The sequence below is a fragment of the Heterocephalus glaber genome, unplaced genomic scaffold, assembly GCF_053883595.1.
Source record: "Heterocephalus glaber isolate CG9 unplaced genomic scaffold, H.glaber_assembly_v1.0 deba00000470, whole genome shotgun sequence".
Taxonomy (NCBI): Eukaryota; Metazoa; Chordata; class Mammalia; order Rodentia; family Bathyergidae; genus Heterocephalus; species Heterocephalus glaber.
This window is the reverse complement of record NW_028258145.1, coordinates 9,566,871-9,586,491: the sequence shown is the minus strand read 5'-3', so window position 1 is coordinate 9,586,491 and position 19,621 is coordinate 9,566,871. Positions and strand designations below refer to the sequence as shown.

At 49.0% G+C, this 19,621-nt stretch overlaps 2 pseudogenes; both read left to right on the top strand.

Annotated features, from left to right (window-relative positions):
• Window positions 1-16,672: 16,672 nt before the first annotated feature.
• LOC147829760 (uncharacterized) lies at window positions 16,673-18,479 on the top strand (annotated as a pseudogene).
• Window positions 16,677-19,507, top strand: LOC147829759 (leucine-rich repeat-containing protein 37A-like; annotated as a pseudogene).
• Window positions 19,508-19,621: the final 114 nt, after the last annotated feature.

Below are 19,621 nucleotides of genomic sequence, written 5' to 3'. Positions count from 1 at the left end.
AAGAAGGAATCAGGGGATTCGTGTGTTTGCACTGACTGAGAGAGAACGAGGAAGTCAGCTAAGGAGGGAGAAGGCTGTGCAAGTATGGATGCATATGTGTGCTATTGTTAGCATATATCTTACCCACATTTTAGGCCCATTAGTCAATACTACTGTATTTATATTTACCCTTACTTACAGGTACTCTTTACTCCTTTTTGCATTTCTGTACTTCCTTCTGAAATCATCTTTTCCTATAATTATTTTGGTGCTTTTTTTTTTAGTGAAAGTGTTTGAAATGCCCAGTTAGCATTTTTTTTCTTTCAACATGATAAAGGTGTTCTTCCATTGTTCTATGTCCAGTGTTCTAGCCAGAATTTTATTAAAGTCTTACTGTTGCTGCTTTGAAGATAATGAATGCATCTTTTAAAACTTTCCTTTATCTTTTACTTTTAACCACTTAACTATGATGGTTGCAGTTATTTTTATATTTACCTACTGGCATTCCCGAAGGTTTTTTGAAAGTATAATTTACTGTTTTTTATTAATTTTAGGTAGTATACTGTTTTGTCCAGTTTCCTCCATTCTTCCTCTTCTTTTGTGAATCCAATTATCCACACACACATTACTCCTTTTGTGTGGTTTGTTTGTTTTTCGTTTTTCCTCTCTACACTTAAATTTGAATATTTTTTCACCTGTTTTTAGTTTACAAGTCCTTTATTGTGTTCACTCTTATGTTAAGACTATTTATAGCTTATTCTTTCTAGGTATTTTTAAATCTCTGATAACCCAATATTAAAATTAGTTATGAGGCAGTTTATTTCTATTTTTCCTCTTAGTTTTCAGTCATTTGGTCTTCATTTTAGTGTGGTTTGTGATTCATTTTGAGTTCTGGACATTGCATGTGAAAGTCATAGAGTCTCTGGAAGACATCATCTTCCTGGAGGTGGGTTAATTTTGCATCTGGCAGACAGACATCATGCCCACTGATCATCAGGACCCTGAGACTTTAATTTTATGCCTCTGGGATCGTCTATTTCTGCTTTGCCTTTCCTTTAGCATGTACCCCCTATTCCTAAGACTGAGTCAATCGGACACTGCATTCCACAGTATCAGGCTTCCTGGCCAGGGTGTATGGCATCTAGACTTGAAATGAATTCATCCAGGGTAGCAGGAAGAATGTGACTGGGCAGTGGGGGGCCAGGATAATAGGACTCAGAACTGGCTTTTAACAATAAGTTATCAGGGCTGAACACAGGAAGTGTGCTGAAAGGAAGAGCCATGATCTGTTATCTCAGGTGCTTGCAGCAGGTAAAGAGGCTGAAAGCTAATGACTTAATTTAAATAATTCAAACAACTAATACATGGGAGCACAGCAACAAAGCCACTAAGGGTCCCCAGAGGAGACTCACAGGTGGTGACTTGGGTCACTGAATCCTTCGACAGGCATATGATATAGATTTGATCCAATATGGCATAGCTTTAGCAACCTATTTGAAACAAAATGAATGCTTTTAGTCCTTTAAACCCCAGAGGCATCACAGAGGCTGTTCTGCATATGGATTCTTTGTTACCTTCTGATCTAGAGCTGTGGCACTCATGTCCAGGGACAGCCCTAGAGCACAAACCTTCCAGATCTGGGACAGAGAGGAGCAGGGAGGGCAGGGAGGAGCGGTCTGGATTCCAGGGTAGGTCACCCCCAACCTCACCCACAATTCAAGGCTAAGCCAGCAGAACAAAACTCAGCTCCCCTGTGCCATCTGTGTCACCATGCCAGTGACTGGGTGCACACCAGGCCCCTTGGCTATGAAAGGAGAAGACTTTGCACAACCACCACACATGCTTAGAGCTGGGCATGATGGCTGAGCCCTTAGTCCAAGGGAGGTTAGTGCTCCTGTCTGCAGGCCCCAGAGGACAAGGGTGAGTTAGGAAGGTGGTGAGCTCTGTGTGCTAGCTCTGTCAGTGCATAGTGTCCTTGGAGTCCATGTCCTGTGACTCCTCCCTTTGCAGCTGAGGTATTGGCCTGCCGAGTGCCATGCTGTTAATGATTCTTCCTGGAGTGATGCCCTGAAGAGGAGGAGAGCAGATTCCTTTCCAAGGCCGCTGCTGAGAGCGGGCACATGCTATGTCTCCTTGGAAATGGAGACCATGAGCCAGATTCTACCACAGAGGGGCTGGCACGGGGCCCTAGGAAGCTTCTCTGTAGCCACCTCCCAGCCAAGAGCATCCCTGAGCCACTACTCCATCAATGTATGTTTAGTGCCACTGAGTTTATATGTTAAAAATCTCTCTCTCTCCTCTCTCTCTCTCTGTTTTTATCTGTTCATCCAATTTTCATCTACTCATTTATGCTTTCTTTCCATTTTTCTTATTTATAAAACATTTTATAAGTTTATGACATGTTTTATAAGTTTATAAAGGCTATGACTTGTGCTGGGAAACAATTCTTTGAAATTGAGGTAAAACTTACTGTTTTTTGGTAATACCCTGAGTTTCACCCCCTTTTAAAAGACACAAGTAGGGGGACTCCACTTCAGAGACACTGGGAAGGGGCTCTATGGATTGGAAATGGCTCCTCCCCCAGAGTTGCTGTGCTGGGAGCTTGGTCCCCTGGTGGAGACCTGGAGAGGATGTAGCTGCTGAAGAGACGGGGTCATGTGAGAGCTGATTTGTTTGCCAGGGGTGCTCCCCTGAGGAGGGAGTGAGGTTGTTCTCTCGCCATGTGACCTTTGTCCTTTTGCTTCCTGTCTACAGATCTCACAAACTGACTGGCCTGACTTGGACTCCAAAGCACCAAGCTCAGTGGCGAACTTGGGCTGGGTACACCAGGGGCAGTGGAGTCAGGTCCTGCAGGAGCAGATGGCATCTGAACAAGGGTGACTGGCAGCAATTTAATAAGAGGGCAGTTTTAACAAGGGATGGTGACATCCCTAGAGCAGCATGAGGGAGACCCCAGAGCACCAGACTAGAGGACAAGGGAGGAAACAATGACCAGAACTAAAAGAGGAGGTGCTAGGAAGGAACAGGAGCACCCCAGCAGGGAGGAAGCCCAGAGTGAACAGCACCCCAGGTCCACACTCCTGTCTCCTGCAAGGGGGGCCCATCGCCAAACCCAGCCACGGCCTAGCCAGGCGCCCACCGGCCACATGCACACAGCTGGGCCATGCCCAGTACAGAGCTGCCTGGGAGACAGAAAGGTTTTTGGAGGGAGCAGGAAGGAAACACTCAGCACAGTAAGCTGATGTGATTCTTTCATTCCAACACGGGGCACCGGTTCTCACCTCTTATTCAAATTAAAACTTGCTTTGAACCAGGTGTGGTGGCGCATGCCTGTAATCCCATCACCCGTGAGGCTGAGGCAGGAGGATCATTAGGAGTTTTGAAACAAGACCCTGCCTCAAAAACAAAGCAAAATGAAATAAACAAACAAACAAAAATCAAATATTATTATAAAATTCTCTGAGTAAAGAATAAACAATGAGTAAAGAAACATGTAAAAATCACATTGTACCCCCCAAATATAGATCTTGATTATTTATCAACTAAAAATACAATAAAAAGGGAATAAACAAGACAAGAATAAATGGCAAGATGTTCTTGAAATTCTTTATTCTTATTGATTGCTTTTTATGAAAATATATGTAATGAACATGTGTGTGTGCCCTTTACTATATATCTTATTGTGTAAATAATAAATATTTATTGTTAAAGAGAAAACTAAAGAAAGTTATTAAGAAAAAAATAAAAGTTAACTGCAATTTTACATGAAGATGATACTCTCAGTACTTGTTCTTTCTGGTCCTTTTGCTGTGCACACGTGGATGTTTTCAGTGATAAAGCAGGCTTGTGCTCCTTACCCACTCTGTATCCAGCCACCTTCTCTCCATGCGACAACTGAGCATATTCCTGTGTGGCCGGCCACATAGTGCCTCATAATTTATTAGGCATCTCCTCCCATTGGACATTTAAGCTGCTTCTGGCTTTTTTATCCCCCTGTACTGGGGATGAATCTAGAGCCTTCACATTGAGGTATATCCCCAGCCTTTTTCTTATTTTTTATTTTGAGACAGGGTCTCACTAAGTTGCCCCAACTGGGCTTGAACTTGCAGTCTTCCTGTCTCAGCCTCCCAGAGTCCTGAGATGTCAGGCATGCACCACCATGCCTGGCTCTGGATTTTTATTATAATAATTACACTACAGTGAGAGTGCATGTGATTTTGGAAGAGATGTCTGTGATTTCTTGCACCCCTGCCTGTGCTCTCTGAAGTCATGTCTTCAGCTCTCTCATGCTACTGTAATAGAATTTCAGTCTAGAGATTTATACGGAGCACGAGTTCACCTGGCTCATGGTGTGGGAGGCCAGGAAGTCTGTGCACTGGCACTGGTCTCCTCGTGGCCTCTCTGCTGCACTGTCCCCTAGCAGAAGGGATGGGGGACAAGAGATGTAGTTGTGTGCTCACACCCTTTATTGGCGAGGCTGAGCCCTGATGACCTAAACACTCCCTTTGGCCCCACCCAATACCATTGCCTGGGGCTTAAGCTTGTGGCACAGACTTTGGAGAACACAGTCTCTCTGCAGAAGGAGAGAGGCAGCAGGATTTTTTTTTCTTTTTTCTTTTTTTGGTACTGGGGATCGAACTCAGGACCTTGCACTTGCAAGGCAGGCACAGGAACCACTGAGCTAAATACCCAGCCCTGAGGCAGCAGGATTTTAAATGTGTCTCTAAACCATGCATAGCACATAGACTCTGCAGCCAAGCATGGACCAAGCCAGATGTCCACACACAGATCACAACCACAGCGCCCCCTGCTCCAGGGCCTGTGCTCAGGGATCTCGCAGCCTTTGGTGGGGAAACAGAGAACACAAGCAGGGCAGGGACCCCACATCCCTGAGGGACCGTGAGCTTTGGGGCTGTTGGCACCTCCCTGCCCCACAGGGACCAGTAAACAGGGAGACAGGAACCCAAATAGAGCCAGTGAGAGAGTCATTTCCACCAAGTCAGAGCTGGGACCATACATGGATTTCTCCATTGAGGAGTCAGTAGCAAACTGTGCTGTTAGGAGGTGGGGCTGGTTGGGAAAGTGGGTCACAACCCGGAAGCCTGTGTTCTTGTCCCCAGCCCCTTCCTCCCTCTCTCTCTCTCTCTCTCTGGCTCTTTCCCCATCTTTCTTTTTCCTGGTGCCATGATCTGAGTGCTTGCCTCTGCCATGCTCTTCTGCCATGATGTTTGGAGCCAGCTGGCTGCAGACTGAAGCCTCTGAAACCATGCGCTAAAATGAATCTTTTCTCCTTCAGGTTGTGCATGGCAGGTATCTTGTCACAGCAACGGAAGCTGACAGCTGCAGCCTGGAGGGCTTTTGAAATGCCACGTCTACTTTCCTGTCCCTGTGGGAGTCAGGGCATCACCGTTGCTTCTGTGAGTGGAACCACAGTTCCAGGATGGGTTTCCACCTGTACCGGCCAGGACCTCCCCATGGGTCACACTCTGCTGCAGCCCCTCTGTGCCTGTCAGGGAAGGTGGACTTCCTAGCACAACTTTGGATGGAATTGTTGGCAGGAGGGGCCAGGCAAGAGGAGCCCAAACCAAAATAGAACATTTCTGGAGGGTGAAACTTCCTCCCAGGAAATGTCATCTGGCACAGGGTTATCTGCAAGCCATCTCCTCCCCAAAGAATTGCAGACATGTAGGGAAATTCCCAAAGAGTTCAGTTGGGAAAGTCTTGCAAGTCCAACGCAAAGGATGGACAAGTGTCTGCCCACAGTTCTAGTGAGGGCCCATGAGAGAATGAGAAGGGAAGAAAACAAACACAGACTCCTGTCCAAAGAACGGATGGAAAGTCAGCTGGTACTACCTGATACTGTTCTGGCAAAACAGGAATAGGCAACCACACCTGGCCACAGAGTGGGGACACAGAGGGGGTCAGGGCCAGAGGGGTCCTGTTCCTCAGGCCTCTTCTCGCTCAGGCTCAGACATGGGCCTGGCTTGGGGCACTCTTGTGATGATCTCACTGGGAAGTGTTACATTCAAAATGGAGTAACTCATGCCAGCAAAGTGGAGCTAGGGACAACCTTGAAGGGAGGTTCTCATGTGTGTTTTACCCAAACATTTTCCACATACAGCTTGGGTCACCCAGGACCGGCCACACCAGGCTCTCCAGCTGCTCCTAGAGGAACCCTTGCCTGATGGGGCCTTGCAGGCCAGGCCAGCAAAACAGCACAACTCCAAGATCCTGTTGTGTGCACAGCACCTGCTGCCACTCACTGACCAGGCCTGCTGGCCCCCAAAGGCACTTGGCCACCTAAGAGCTTTCTTTCAAAACTGCTTCAGCTGTGCCCTCTCCCCAGCATGGCCGATGCTGGGTAGAAAAGCAGCTTCTGGCTGGGCCTCAGTGACTCCATTACATAAAGTGAGTTTGGCCTGAGTGACTATACTTTGGGGACAGGTGCCAAGGTAGATGACCACACATTGTTTATACAAGTAGATAATCACCACCTGGCCGGCACAACCACAAGGCACAGGGCTAAATAATTCTTTGTGAGAATAAAAGATTAGTGCCCCAAATTGAATCAGGAGCATGTGCACATGACACATCAGGCCATATCAGGAAAACCAGACCTGTGAGCCCATTGAACATCCCAGGCCTAGGGCTGGTAAAGGAGGAGCACCCCAACACTGTGTCCTCTGCTTGCTACTTCCCTGAGTCCCATCACCAGAAGAGGACCCACATCTGTCCTTGGGCTTCCGCTCAGCACACTTCCTCCTGCTCACCACGCCATGGCCCCTTGCGCACTGCACTGTCCAGACTGTCCACTGTCCCCACTGTACCTTAGCCTTGGAGTTTCCCTCTGACCTACCAGCTCCGTGTCGCCATCTCCACAGCACTGTCCCTGGGTCCCATCTATAAACTCCTTCTCCGTCCGCAGAGACCCCCGCACGCCTGCCAACCCCTGCCTCCACTCTCTCTCCCTCCCGAGCCTCCTGTCTCCTGCATGTCACTGTGTGAAGTGTAAGGTGCACCCCCAGTGCTATAGACAATAGAAACAGGTTAGTTGTGATTGCCTCGGGCCTGACACCAAGTAAATTTTAGAGTCCTTGGTGAGTTAAAGAAATTTCTGCTGCCTGTGAATGTATTGTTATTCTATCAATTCTTCCATTGTGGCAAGAAACACATGCCTGGTCTCTGTTGACAGCACAGCCTGCTCAGCACAGTCGCTTCTCTCTCCCAAGAAAACCCCAACTTTCCTTTTTGTTCTGTGACACCAGAGGCCACAGGGTCAGTGTGAGCCTCAGATTGGCACCTCTGACCTTTATCTTATTCTCTAATCAACCCCTCTGCCTGGAGATTCAGCTCTCTAAACTTACACCTTGGCCGCCCCTCTTCCCACTGAATTCCATGTTGCACCTTCAGGGTCTGCAGGAGGTGTGGCACTGGGGAACCAGGGCTGACGTCCTCCACCTCCTTCATCCCCTTGCATTCCCCTCCATCCCTTCCCACCTCTCTCCATCCCCTCCTTCCTCCTCCTTCTCCCTCCATCCCCCTCCCTCTTCAGAATCCCAGTGCCTCCTTCATCTTCTTATTCTCAGCTGGTTGCCTTCATTCTCTCTCTCTCTCTCCTCTCTCCTCTCCTCTCCTCTCCTCTCTCTGACTTTCTCAAACTCTTTCTCTCTCCATCATGCCTTGCCTTTCTGTCTCTCTTCAGCATACCTGCTGGACTGACTCTCCCAACAGATAGTCCCCGGGACAGTGCCTAGAGTCCCCATGCCCTCCACGCCACTGTCTCAGATTCCTCTGTCTTTACTCCATGCATCTGCAGCTCTGGACACCCCCAGTGCATCCCTCCCTTTGTAAATGCATTCTCAGCTTGGGTTTCAGGACCCCCTGCTTCCCTGGTGCCCTGTGCCCATGACTCTATCCCAACATATCTGTTTTCTTTAAGAACAGCTATCCCTTGATAACAAAGGGGACTGTTTCCTGGACCCCTGGGGACCCTGAAATCTGTGGACATGCAAGTCCCTTGTACAGGAGGGAATCATGTTTGTGCATAACCTCCACACATCCTCCTGGGTGCTCTAAGTCCCCTCTGTGTGGCTGTAATACCGAATGCAATGCCAGTGCCTGCACATGGGGCATTCCCCGTACCGTTGAGGGAGTCATGTCAACACCAAAGCTGTACACTTAGTACCGACGACAGGCTTTCACCTGTTTCTATGCATAGAGGTGCAGTCCTTGGATGTGGAGGCCCAGCTGTAAGGACTCAGTTACTTGGGGTTTTGTTCTCCCTATCAAGGCTCAAGCCACTCTGGTGGGACCTGATGCATGCTGCTTTCTTCTCTATCCTGAGCATCCCAGCTGAAGCCTGGCCCTCAGGAGAGGTGCGCAGAGAAAGGTGAGGGGTGCTGGCCTCACGTGAGCTGCTGGCTCTGCTGGACATTGTGTTGAGGGCACATGGAAGCACCCATGAGCAGCTGCTCTAACACACTGCCACAAACTAGCTCAATGTACCCTTCTCAGCTCACCCAAGTCTGAAGTCCAGAGCTGGGGCTGCCTGGCCTCAGGGGCCTCTGTCCTCCTCTCTCTTGGCATCCCCAGTTTTTTGACTTTTGAGGGAAAAGCTTCAACCTCTGCCCCACCACCTCTTCCTGGGTCTCTCTGGACCCCTGCCTTCCTTTCCTCCCTCATAAAGACACCCCCCAAACCCAGGATCCCCAAATTCTTACCTGGTCCTGTGTGCAAAGACCCTATTTCCAAACAAGGTCACATCTGAGGCTCCTAGTGGAGAGACTTTGGGAAAACATTGTTCCACTCAGTGTCCAGCCCATCCTGTGCTTCTAAAACAGTAAGCCCATGCTCGGTGATTTGTAAAGAATAAAGTGGATTTCTTGCAGTCCTGGAGGTCAGGAAATGCAAGGTCAAGGTGAGGACCAGGGCAAGGACACACTGATCTCCGGGCGACTTCTTCTTATTGCCCCTGCTCCCCTCCCCAAGTTGTGAGCTTTCCTCCTACACACACTATAACAAAATGCAGGGCACAGGCCAAGTGGATAAAGAAAGGAAGTTCATTTAGCTCATGGTTTTGTTGGCTGAAGATTCGAGATCAGGTGGCCAGGCCAGTCAGAGTAGCAGGAGCCACAGGGGACTCCAGTGTTGAGCACTGACTGACTTCTAACCCATGCTAGAAAAAACACTGCTCAAAAACACCACCCCAGTTTGAAAGATCTAATTGGCTTCTATTAGCCCACCGTGAAGAAGGAAGCACCCAGTCAGGACTCAGAAAAGCAGCACAGCTGAGTGGAGGCTGAAGAAAGCAGAGACGAGGGGCAGAGGGTCAGGTCGGGCCACGTCCCCTTCCTGGTAGGGCTGAACCAGAGGGCAGGGCATGTCCTCATCCTGTGTCCCTGAGCCGGGCTGGGCTCCTTCTGACTGGTGCCTGTGACCTCTTGTTTTTCAGAAAACAAGCCCATTTTTCAGTTTGGTTACTACGTGGTGTGGAGTGTGAGCGACCATGCTGATTTCCCCTGCTGGGGCTTAGTGCAGTGCTCTGTCTAAAACTGAGCCCTCCTAAAAAAGAAGGAAATGGACCATGCTGCGGACAACAGCTGACTCGGGGTGGTGAGGACAGTGTCCACTGCTGTCATCAGTGGGCAAAATGCTCAGTATCAGAACAATAAAGAAGTGCTTTAGGAGCTGGTATGAGACTTTTTCTTCAGGAAAGAACTAAATTTCTAACACATGAGATTTTCAAGTCACTTTCTTCGTCCCCGAGGGTGGGTGGGAGCGGGGAACACACTCCACGCCTTTGACCTATCAGAGCCCAGGATGACAACCAGACACCTCTGAGGCGCAGCTGTACCCAAAGTGCTCTTCTACCACCGTCTCAGGCAGAGCAGCCTCTGCCCTGGTCCTCAGATCTCGGTGGGAGGCAGGGTACCCGGGGAATGGGAGGAAGGCCTGGTTTTGGCCTGCTGTGTAGCATGCTGGGGCAGGCAGGATGGGTTCTGGCAGAGCCACGGGGAAGCTCTGGGTCAGGGCTGGCCTGTCTGCTTTGGTCCTAGGACCCCGCAGGAGACCTGGGAAGTGTTTATGCTGGGCAGCTGGAACAGGGCCCTGGTGGTGCTTGGTCAGCTCAGAATCACCAGAAGCTACACAGCCGTGTGCAGACTTCCTGTGGGAAATGAGATGCATGTGGGGAGGTACCTTCTGAAGTGGGTACCCACTGGCAACAAAAGTTGGAACTCCTCCATTAAAGTCAAAACCCTTCCCAGCAGAGGTCCTCCCCTAAAGCCATCCTGCCGGCTTGAACCCGGGATCATAAGACAATAAAGCAACACAGACCATCTTGCCGTCCAAGATGAAAACAAGCCTTCAACCTCAGGCCGATTCATTCTTCCAAGGAGCCTGCACCTTCTCTAAAAGCCAACACACATAGATCTCCTTCCCTGAAACTAAAGGCAAGGAAATGGTCTTGTCCAACTGCAACTTCCCACATAGCATTTTAGACCCAATGCAGGTGCTTCCAGAAGACTTACAACTCACCAGGTGGCCTGGAAAAAGACTTTCTATAGATAATCACACTGTGACCTGTGGCCTCAAAACCTTTAAAAAGATCCCAATCTCTCATCCTGACAGTGATGCCTCTCCTGGAAATTTTTAATATTTTTTTTAATCTTTATGAGTCTGTGTTTGCAGTACACGATGATCACATTCATCGTGGGAAATTGGTACGTGTACATAACTCATCTTTGTCTTTTTCCGTCCCCTCCTGGTCTCCCCATCTGTGTTCTTATCCTTGCCTGGGAAAATTTTTTTCCCTGTTGTGCCACCAGCCCTCTGTATACTGTCTTGAACAGCTCCTTCCTGACCCTGTGTTTAGGTCCCACTGAGACCTGCTCAGGATGAAGTTGCTCTTGAGTTCAAGCCCAGGGTGGCAGCTCGCATGTGGGCACCATGCACTGTGATGTGTGAGCAGCAGGGGCTTCGGGACAGAGGGGACCTCAGGATGGCAGGACTTGGCTGCAGATGGGGCCAGGACAGTTACACACTGGGCTGGAGCCAGGAGCCAGGACCCAGCAGGCACCACCGAGGTCTCCAGACGAAACCGCAGGGTGAACGTGAGCTCTTTAACTCAGGTTACATTCATCAGCCTTTGCTCCATTGTTTGCTTTCCCCTTCCTCCTCCCTTCTACATTTTTCTTTTCAATTTAAGCAAAACAGACCTTGAGCGTCTTGCTCCTGGAATGTTACTGAGAACAGCTTACTTAGAAAAGCTGACTTTCCATAAATATCCCAGTTTATGAAGAAGAGAAGATGAGGAGAGGAAGCCACACACATTCCTGCTTTGTTTTTGTTTGTTCCTTTGGCTTTTCCCGGGCTGCCTCTGTCCAGTGCACGCATTCCTTTCAGATCTGCACGTCAGTTCTGGAGTCTCCACCAGAATTCCTTAGGCCAAAGGCGTTTAGGATCAGGGACCCTTGGGGCCCTCTGACAGAGGCAAGAAGGACTCTGTCATCTACAGAAAGGACACTTGGGTTATAATTCCTTCTTTGGCCATGCAAGGCTGTGCTCAGCCATGTCCAAATAAGAGATCAGAGCAGGAGAAACAGCTTTTCTCATTGCCTTTCCCTAGTCATTATATGCTACCATGGTAGACAGATGGAGTGACCTGGAAATTTCCAGAAGGAAGAACTAAGGAGGACCACACTCAGCAGTGTGCAGAGAGTGGTTTGATTCCAAATACCTAATGCCACCCTGTCCTTGTCCTGCTCTTCCTTACAGGTCCATTCCCAATCTCTGGCCGGTTCACCCTTCTTTGAAGAGGTGGATGTTTTTAAAAAAGAAAAATAGCATATTGTTGTTTGCTTAGTTTTTATCACCTTACCTCCTGTGCCACTTCTTGCCCTTGGGGTCTTTAATCAGTGATAGCTTCCCAGGAGAAACTGAGCACTTTTTCCTCATGCCCAGTGCTCTCCCACAGAGTCCCCTCACCCTTGTTACCAGGTCACACAGAGAAGCGACAGCACCTTTGCACCAGGCACCCCATACACCTGCACCTTGATTGTGGGCTTTGGTCCCCAGAGCTAGGAGGAAGGAGTCTCGGCATATCTGAGCCACCCTGGGTTCTCTTTGCTCCCATTCCTAAAATGATTCCCACTTATGGAAATGAGCCACTTGGGGGCAGGGAGTAAAACCTACCCCCTCTGGAGAAGCAAAACCTAACTTGTTGCTCCACCCTACTACCCACGTGATCCTCCCCTTCCAATCACCTGGCATACCATTGCTCAACTCTCACAATACTTTTCCAGCTGCACAGCCCTATATAAACCTCACCCCCAGTTAGTCTTGCCCTCTCTCTCACCACTGTTCGAGGCAGTCCAGCAGCTCCATCCCCAATAAAGCCCTGCCTTGGACTAACCATCACCTGTCACACCTCCCTTATACTCCTCTGGATGAGCCTCAGTTCTTTGTGCCTCTGTTGAACATCTTGACTGTGGAATCAGTGAGACATCACAGAACCCTGAATGCTATGGTTGCTCCCTGCAGCCTCCCAGGACCTGGGAAGGGAACTAATGCAATCGGCTTTGCATCTTTTTTTTTTTTTTTTTGGTACCAGGGATCGAACTCAGGTCCTTGTGCAAGACTGGAGAAGGAATGGAAAAGGGGTGTTAGCCAGTACATAAGACAGGAGCATGAAGAAACAAACCCTTCCATTAGCATGCCTTTAAACTGTCTTTTTGTTTCAGCCTAGAAGCGTTCATGTCTGCCATCTTTAGGACCTGACCTGAGCATGCACAGAAATGTGTTCCACCATTTTAACCTTTGAACGTGTGCTCTGTGACCTTGAGCAGAGCATGCCCAGGTCATAAACTATGACCTTAAACTGAGCCTGCTCAGAAATGTTCCCAGTCAACAGCATGCTCAGGGATGTGCTGCCCCTCAAGTGCTTTCCATAATGGAGGTTCTCAGAATAAAATCCCCATGCTTCCTTTATCAGGGGAGAGCATCTTCCTTTTACAGACTCCTGGGTTCTCTTTGCTCAGCACAGTAATAAAGCTTTCTCCATCCTTGAAAAAAAGTCACTTCCTGTATGCATGGAGAGCTTCACAGGTTAGTCTGTGCTGCTTTAAACCCTTCCATAAATTTCCAAGGAGTGAGGTAGAGAACCAGCCTCTGTGTCCTTCAGGTAAGAGTTCATCTGGAGGGGAGGATGACGAATAGGGTGATATCTTGATTTTGTCAAATAAATGTCACCATTTATTTTCCAACTATTTTAGTTCAGCAAAACCAACTCTCTCCCTTCCTGAACTGCTTCTAGCTTTCCTGTGACTGCTGAATTCCATGTGTACTTTAGGTGAAATATAATCCTGATGTTTCTCCTACTTTTGCACTTAATGCAGCCAACTGTTGCTTTCTTCATGTCCAAAAACACTTTTAAGAGATTTGAGTAAGCCCCTTTTAAAAGGCTCTCTTCCTCCCAGGCATTCAAACAGGAAATTGTCTTTTGCTAAGGGTAAACAAACTTTTATCATTTCCAAAGTTCAAGTGCTGTCTCACGGCAGACACCAACATGATTAAAGAGTAGGTTCTGTTTCCTCCGGTTCAAAAGTGTGCATATGTGAGATTCCAAACAACTTTATAACCACCAAAAAAAGTCTCTAAATAAATTATAAATACACTGCATATGTTTCTATCTGTCTCCAATTTACAAGTTCTGCTGCTCTGGCCTGTAAGTGGCTGCAAAGTCTCAACACCAGCACAAGGGATAAAGAGCTCTCATTAGGCTCCTCAGCATCCCCAGAGCCAGCAGCCTCCCCCCTTCCCTGCAGCCCCAGGCTCTCTCCTTCCACTCTGTTCTCCCCCCCAACACCAGACTCCTCTATCTGCACAGGGGTTTCCTGCATTGTGATGTCTGAATCGGTTTGCAAGCTTTGATTATGGCTGCAAAAGCTTGTATACCAGCCAGCCTCTTCAAGTGGGTAAATACTATCACTTCCTGTCCTGCAGCCAGGATGATCTTGCAACAAATGTGAACACTAAGTGCCCTTGTGTGTCAGCAGATGGAGACCACTGCTTTTGGCCATGTGTGCTCAAAAGCTCTACTCTGCCTCTGTCTAAGGATTTCAAAATCCCACTAAACAAGTTCAAAAGACAAAAGGCTCACGTACTCCAGAAATCAGCTTCACGGGTTGCAGATACAGCTCAAGGGCAGAGGACTTGCTCAGCATGTATGAGGCCCCGGGTTTGATCTCTAGCACTCAAAACTCAAGAAAAATTCAATTTGTCACTTGCTGGAATCTGAAGAGGTCCCAAAGACCTCAAGTTTACCCTTGAGTTAGGTGACCTAGGACACTATTCCTAGTGTTTGCCAGGTCACCTGAGAGTGGACTGGGTTGGATGCAAACCACAGCCTGTGTTTGGAGACGCAGCACCTGGTGAATAGGCTGTAACCTCACCGCGGAAGTCTGTGAAGGTATGAATTTATACCATCCAAAGAAAAGCATGAGCCCAGCTTACAGACTTATTGTGTCTTTAAGACTTAGAAACTCAGGGCTCCGTGCCCTCACAGCAGCCGCACTCCAGGCCCCCAGTGCCTCCCCTAGCAGCCATCTTAGGCTTTTCTTCATTTGCCCTAAAGTGGTCCCTGCCAAGAGTAGACACTCAAGAAATATTTGCTGAACGAGTGAATGAAATGATTAATGTTGAGATCACCTTCCAAAGGGAGCCTCCCCCCTAGTGCGGAACACTGGGGAAGCATGGAAGGCCAAGGACAGAGGGACAGCCCTGCAGGACTAAGCTGAGCAGCCTGTGCCCACTCAGCCCCAGGATCTCAGGTGTCAGGGACCCCGTGCAGACCTGAAGAGCGTCTCACATCTGGGGAGCTCCAAGTGCTCTAGAAGGCCTGGGAAGACCTCAAGACCAGGGCTTTGGGGATTTGGAAAAGGACTTAGAGAGACTCAGAAAATGTACAAAGGAGACAGAGGACCTGTCTCACCTTGGATAGAGATGTGAAGTAGGCAGGAGGAGGTGGCATGCACACAGCTATCAGTGCCTCCAAGACTTTCCCAGAACAAACAGGACCAGACAGAACTTTATTCCCCAAGGGTTTCTGCTAGGAGGCAGGATCATGTAATGAGAAAGAAAGTGGCTGGAAATTTTAACCTAAATTCTAGACCTGGCTTTGACCCTGACCCATTGAGTGACCTTGGGCAAGCTCCTTCACCTCCAAGGGATGCTCTCTTCCACAGTTTGTAGTGTGGCTTATTTTAAGGGTCATGCATGCCACCTGTTTGCTGCCATTTTCACACGAGAGAGCCCTGGGACATTTTATTAAGCAAAGGTTGCTGGCTCTCAACCAGAGGGGACCTTCCTGCTCAGACACTGTGAGCACTGAGAACGTGAGAGCAGCCCAAACCCCTCTCCTACTAATGTCCTCTTTCTCCTCAGTCCTGCTGTCTCCATGTAAGGGCACAGCATGGATGACTGCCTTTAAAATTGTTTTCTAAAAGGCTCACATGGCAGATGCAGTGAAGGCAGGATGGCAGTTGGCACCTCTTGCAGTTCCCACTGAGAGTGACAAAACCTTGCTGGTGCAGGAGCAGAGCTCTGGACCCTCAGCCAAGGCCTTGCTTCAGATTCTGTTCACAGCATTCTCCCAGTTCAGCTTCTGCACTCCGACTGGGTTCTCCCAAATCCCACAGTAGCCTATCCTGGGCCATTTCTATGCCATCCAAATGTACTCAGTGAGCAATGCACAAGGAGTCCAAAAGGCCTATGGCAGGAAGCTGCTTTTCCAGACCCCCCCTAGTACAATTTTGTCTTGGGAACAAACACAGCCAGTGACATGGGGCCTTTGCCCCGAACAACCTACAATGACAAGAGCTGCCAAATTACTAATTTGGTCAGAGAAGATCATCCAGATAAACTCCGCTGAATCAAGAATGTAGTCTTTATTTTCATGGCATTGATATATTGGGTGAATGTGTCCTATATAATAATCAGCCACTTTCACGTGAGCCTCAGAAGGGGCAGCTATCGAATGGCCAAAGTTACCATCCCTGTGCAAAGGAAGCCTGAGAAGGGGCAGAGAGACCCTGACCAGAAATACTCTCCTGCTTCAAAGCCCTGAAGACCAAGACCCTGAGAAATCCCAGATGAGTTGTTCGAGGCCCTCACTTGCTCATAAGTGGATCTGGTTGGTCTCAGCCCTCCCACCTGGGCAGCCCTTCCTGTGAAAGTCTCCCTTCTGGGGTCATCTGCTGGGATTTCATTGGTGTCAGCCCTCAGTAACAACCTTTAAGGACCAAACTAAATATCCAGCAATTCTGAGCAGCCACAGGCCCCGTCCTGTCCACCCCACCCTACACCATGGTCGGGACCCACCCAGTCTGAGCCCCACATCCTGCCTCATGATGTGGGAGGCTGCCCTGTAAGAGACTACTCTTAGGTCTCCTGGGAAGGGGAGGTGGATCTGGTCGCTGGGGGGGCAAGTTCCCCTATGTGGCACAAGGCCATCTGGGCCTGATGTAATGAAGGTTTCCTTAGCAAAGACATCATAAATAAAGGGCGGGGCAGCACATTCCTGGTTGCCAAGGCTCAAAGGCAAGTGGCTGCCAGAAGGGTTCTACCCCACGGACAGAGCAGCTGGACTCCACTGATCTGGGTGACTATGTCCCACTCCTTCTAGTCCACCCCCGTCATGTTCCTGTGGTGCCCCTGGGTTCCTGCATTCCCCACCTGGCAGCAGTTGTGGTTCCTCGTCCTGGTGGCCCTGCTTCCAGAAAGGCACTGGGTCCTGCTGACCACCAAGCCACAGGTGTCCACTGAGCCCTGGTCTTTGCTTAATCTCCTGCCAGAATTGCCCGATCTGATCCCCTTACTCCACAGCTATAGCCAGAGGGCTTTGATGACCTAGTGTCTTCTGCTCCCTCCCAGGAGTTGGCCCCACTTCTAGAATCCTCTGAACAAATTGGACTTTCTCAGGTCCAGCCAGAGGCCCAAACTCGAAATCCAAAGCCTGCAAAGCTCCAGTCCTCTTTACTTCAGCAAGAAGTCAAAGATCAACTCTCACAGCGCCCCCAAGGAAGCTGAACCTTCTAGAACCCAGCAGGATGCCCACGCTCAGTATGAACTTGGTACTGAGGAGAATATAGGTCAGCTGTTGATGCACCAGTAGGCAAATGCGCCATCTGGAAGTAGGAGTGAAGCTCATCATTCAAACATGGCATTTGTCATAGTGAGACCTGTGGACATGAAGGTTACCAAATCTATAGAGGCAGGGAACAAGCTACAACCTACTTCAAGCCAACTGCAGACCCTGACCTAACCCCCAGAAAGTCCTGAGGAGGAGGAACCCTCCTCAACCCAACAAGAAGTCCTGGCTCAGACTCCAGAGCTCTCTGAAGAAATGGAAATTTCCTCAACCCACCAAGAAGCCCCAGCTCAGCCTCTAGGCCCTCTTGTGGAGGCTGAACTTTCTGTCACTAAGACAAAGCCAGCTCAACCTTCTGAGTCTTCTAGGACAGAAGAACCTTCTGAAATCCAGTTGAAAGCCCCAGATCAGCCCTCATATTTGGAAACTGAAGAGCTGGAAACTTCTCCAACCCAGCTGAAGCAACCAACTCAGTTTTTGGAGCATGGTAAAGAAAGTGTCAACTCCACATCACCACGAAACTAAGCATCCACACTTGCCCCATGTGACGGTTAAACCTCTGAATCTGCAGGTTGCGATAACCCCAGAACCCACCACAGAGGAGGGAATCTTTCCAGCGCTCCCCGAGGCTACAGCTCAACCCTCTACTCCAGTGAATGAGGTGGAACCTTCTATAAGTCAGCAAGAGGCCCCAAGTCTGTTTTCTGAGCCCTCCAAAGGAGCTGAGCTCTTACAATTTCAGCAGGAGGCTCCAGCTACATCTTCAGAACTTGCTCAACAGGAGACCCAAGTTGGCAATCTACACACTTTTGAGGAGGGTGAACCATCTTGGACCACTCAAGAGGCTTCAGCTTGGCCTCCAGAGCTCCCTAATGAACTCATACCTCAGCCTCCAGAACTACAGGAGAAAACAGTCTCTCCTCTAGGTGATGATCAAGTTCAGCCTCCAACACTGACCCATGGCTCTGTTACTCCTGCAGAGTTGTTGTCTAGTGAGGTTGAAATTGAAAGTTCAACTGCACAGGAGGCCCCAGCTCAGTCCTCAGTGTCCCTTGAGCAGTTTGAACCTCTCGGAGACAATCAAGAGCTTACAACTCCACAGCCAAACCCTGCCATAAAGGATGAACTCTCTTCATTTGATATCAAGGTTCTAACTCCACCCACAGAGCTTGCTGGGAAACATTCCCCAGACCAGCCCCAGAGCTTACCTATGCCCCCAGGCTCCTCTGGTGTAGCAGTTTCACCAGTGCAGCAAAAGCTTGCAGCTCTGTCTTCAGTACTCCCTGAGAAGGTTACTCTTTCTCTTTTGTTGACAGAAAGAGTAGCATTTTCCCCAGCCTTCAGAGCCACCTGAGGACACAGAACCATTTTCAGTCCCCTAGGAGGAGGATGCAGCTCTACTTTCAGAGCCACCCAACAAAATGGAACCTTCTCAAGCTCAGCAGAGGACATCACCTCAGCCTGCAGAGGAGGAAGAACCATCTCCTGCACTGCCACCAGCTGCATCTCCTCCTCCAGATCCTCCTGAAGAGGTGGAACTTTCTCCAACCCAGCCCATGATGCTCCCTCAGCTTCCAAGTGAGCCACCCAATGACAGTGCAGCTCACCCTCCCCATTCTGAGACAACAATTCCAACTCCAGCCCAAGGTCACAAAATGGAACCTTCTCAAGCTCAGCAGAGGACATCACCTCAGCCTGCAGAGGAGGAAGAACCATCTCCTGCACTGCCACCAGCTGCATCTCCTCCTCCAGATCCTCCTGAAGAGGTGGAACTTTCTCCAACCCAGCCCATGATGCTCCCTCAACTTCCAAGTGAGCCACCCAATGACAGTGCAGCTCACCCTCCACCCCATTCTGAGACAACAATTCCAACTCCAGCCCAAGGTCAAGCTCAGCAGCCAAGTGCCGCATTTCATCCTTCAGACCTGGAAGCCACTATCATTCCAGAATGTACTACTGGCAGTGAATTTTCTACAGCCCTGAAGAAGGCTACAGCTCTTCCTCCGAAGCACTACGAAGTGACACTTCCACCTCCAGACTGGATTCAGACTCAGCATTCAAAACTCAGTCTGCTCACAGTTTGACCTTTGCACTGGAAGCTTATCAGCACTCCAGGAATTAGTGCAAAAGTTAGATCTTTTCCAACCATGCCCAAGACCCCATCTCAGCCTCCAGAACCAGCTAAGGTGGTTCAAACTCTAGCGTCTCATGAGGTGAAAGTTGTAACTCCAGGTCTGGAGACAGCTCAGCATCCAACATCACCCACAGTCACAGACCAACCTTTGAACCTGGAGCTCACAACTGCAGTACTACTCACCATAGAGACTCAGAAATAATAGCTAAAAACCTAATCAGCATTTTTCCATTAGCAAAATGGTCAAAAACCAGTACAGTTGTAAGATACTGGTTTCCAAAAGAATTATTCCTGTAGGTTTTAAACACCATTTTGCAGATATATATATATATATATATATATATATATATATATATATATAT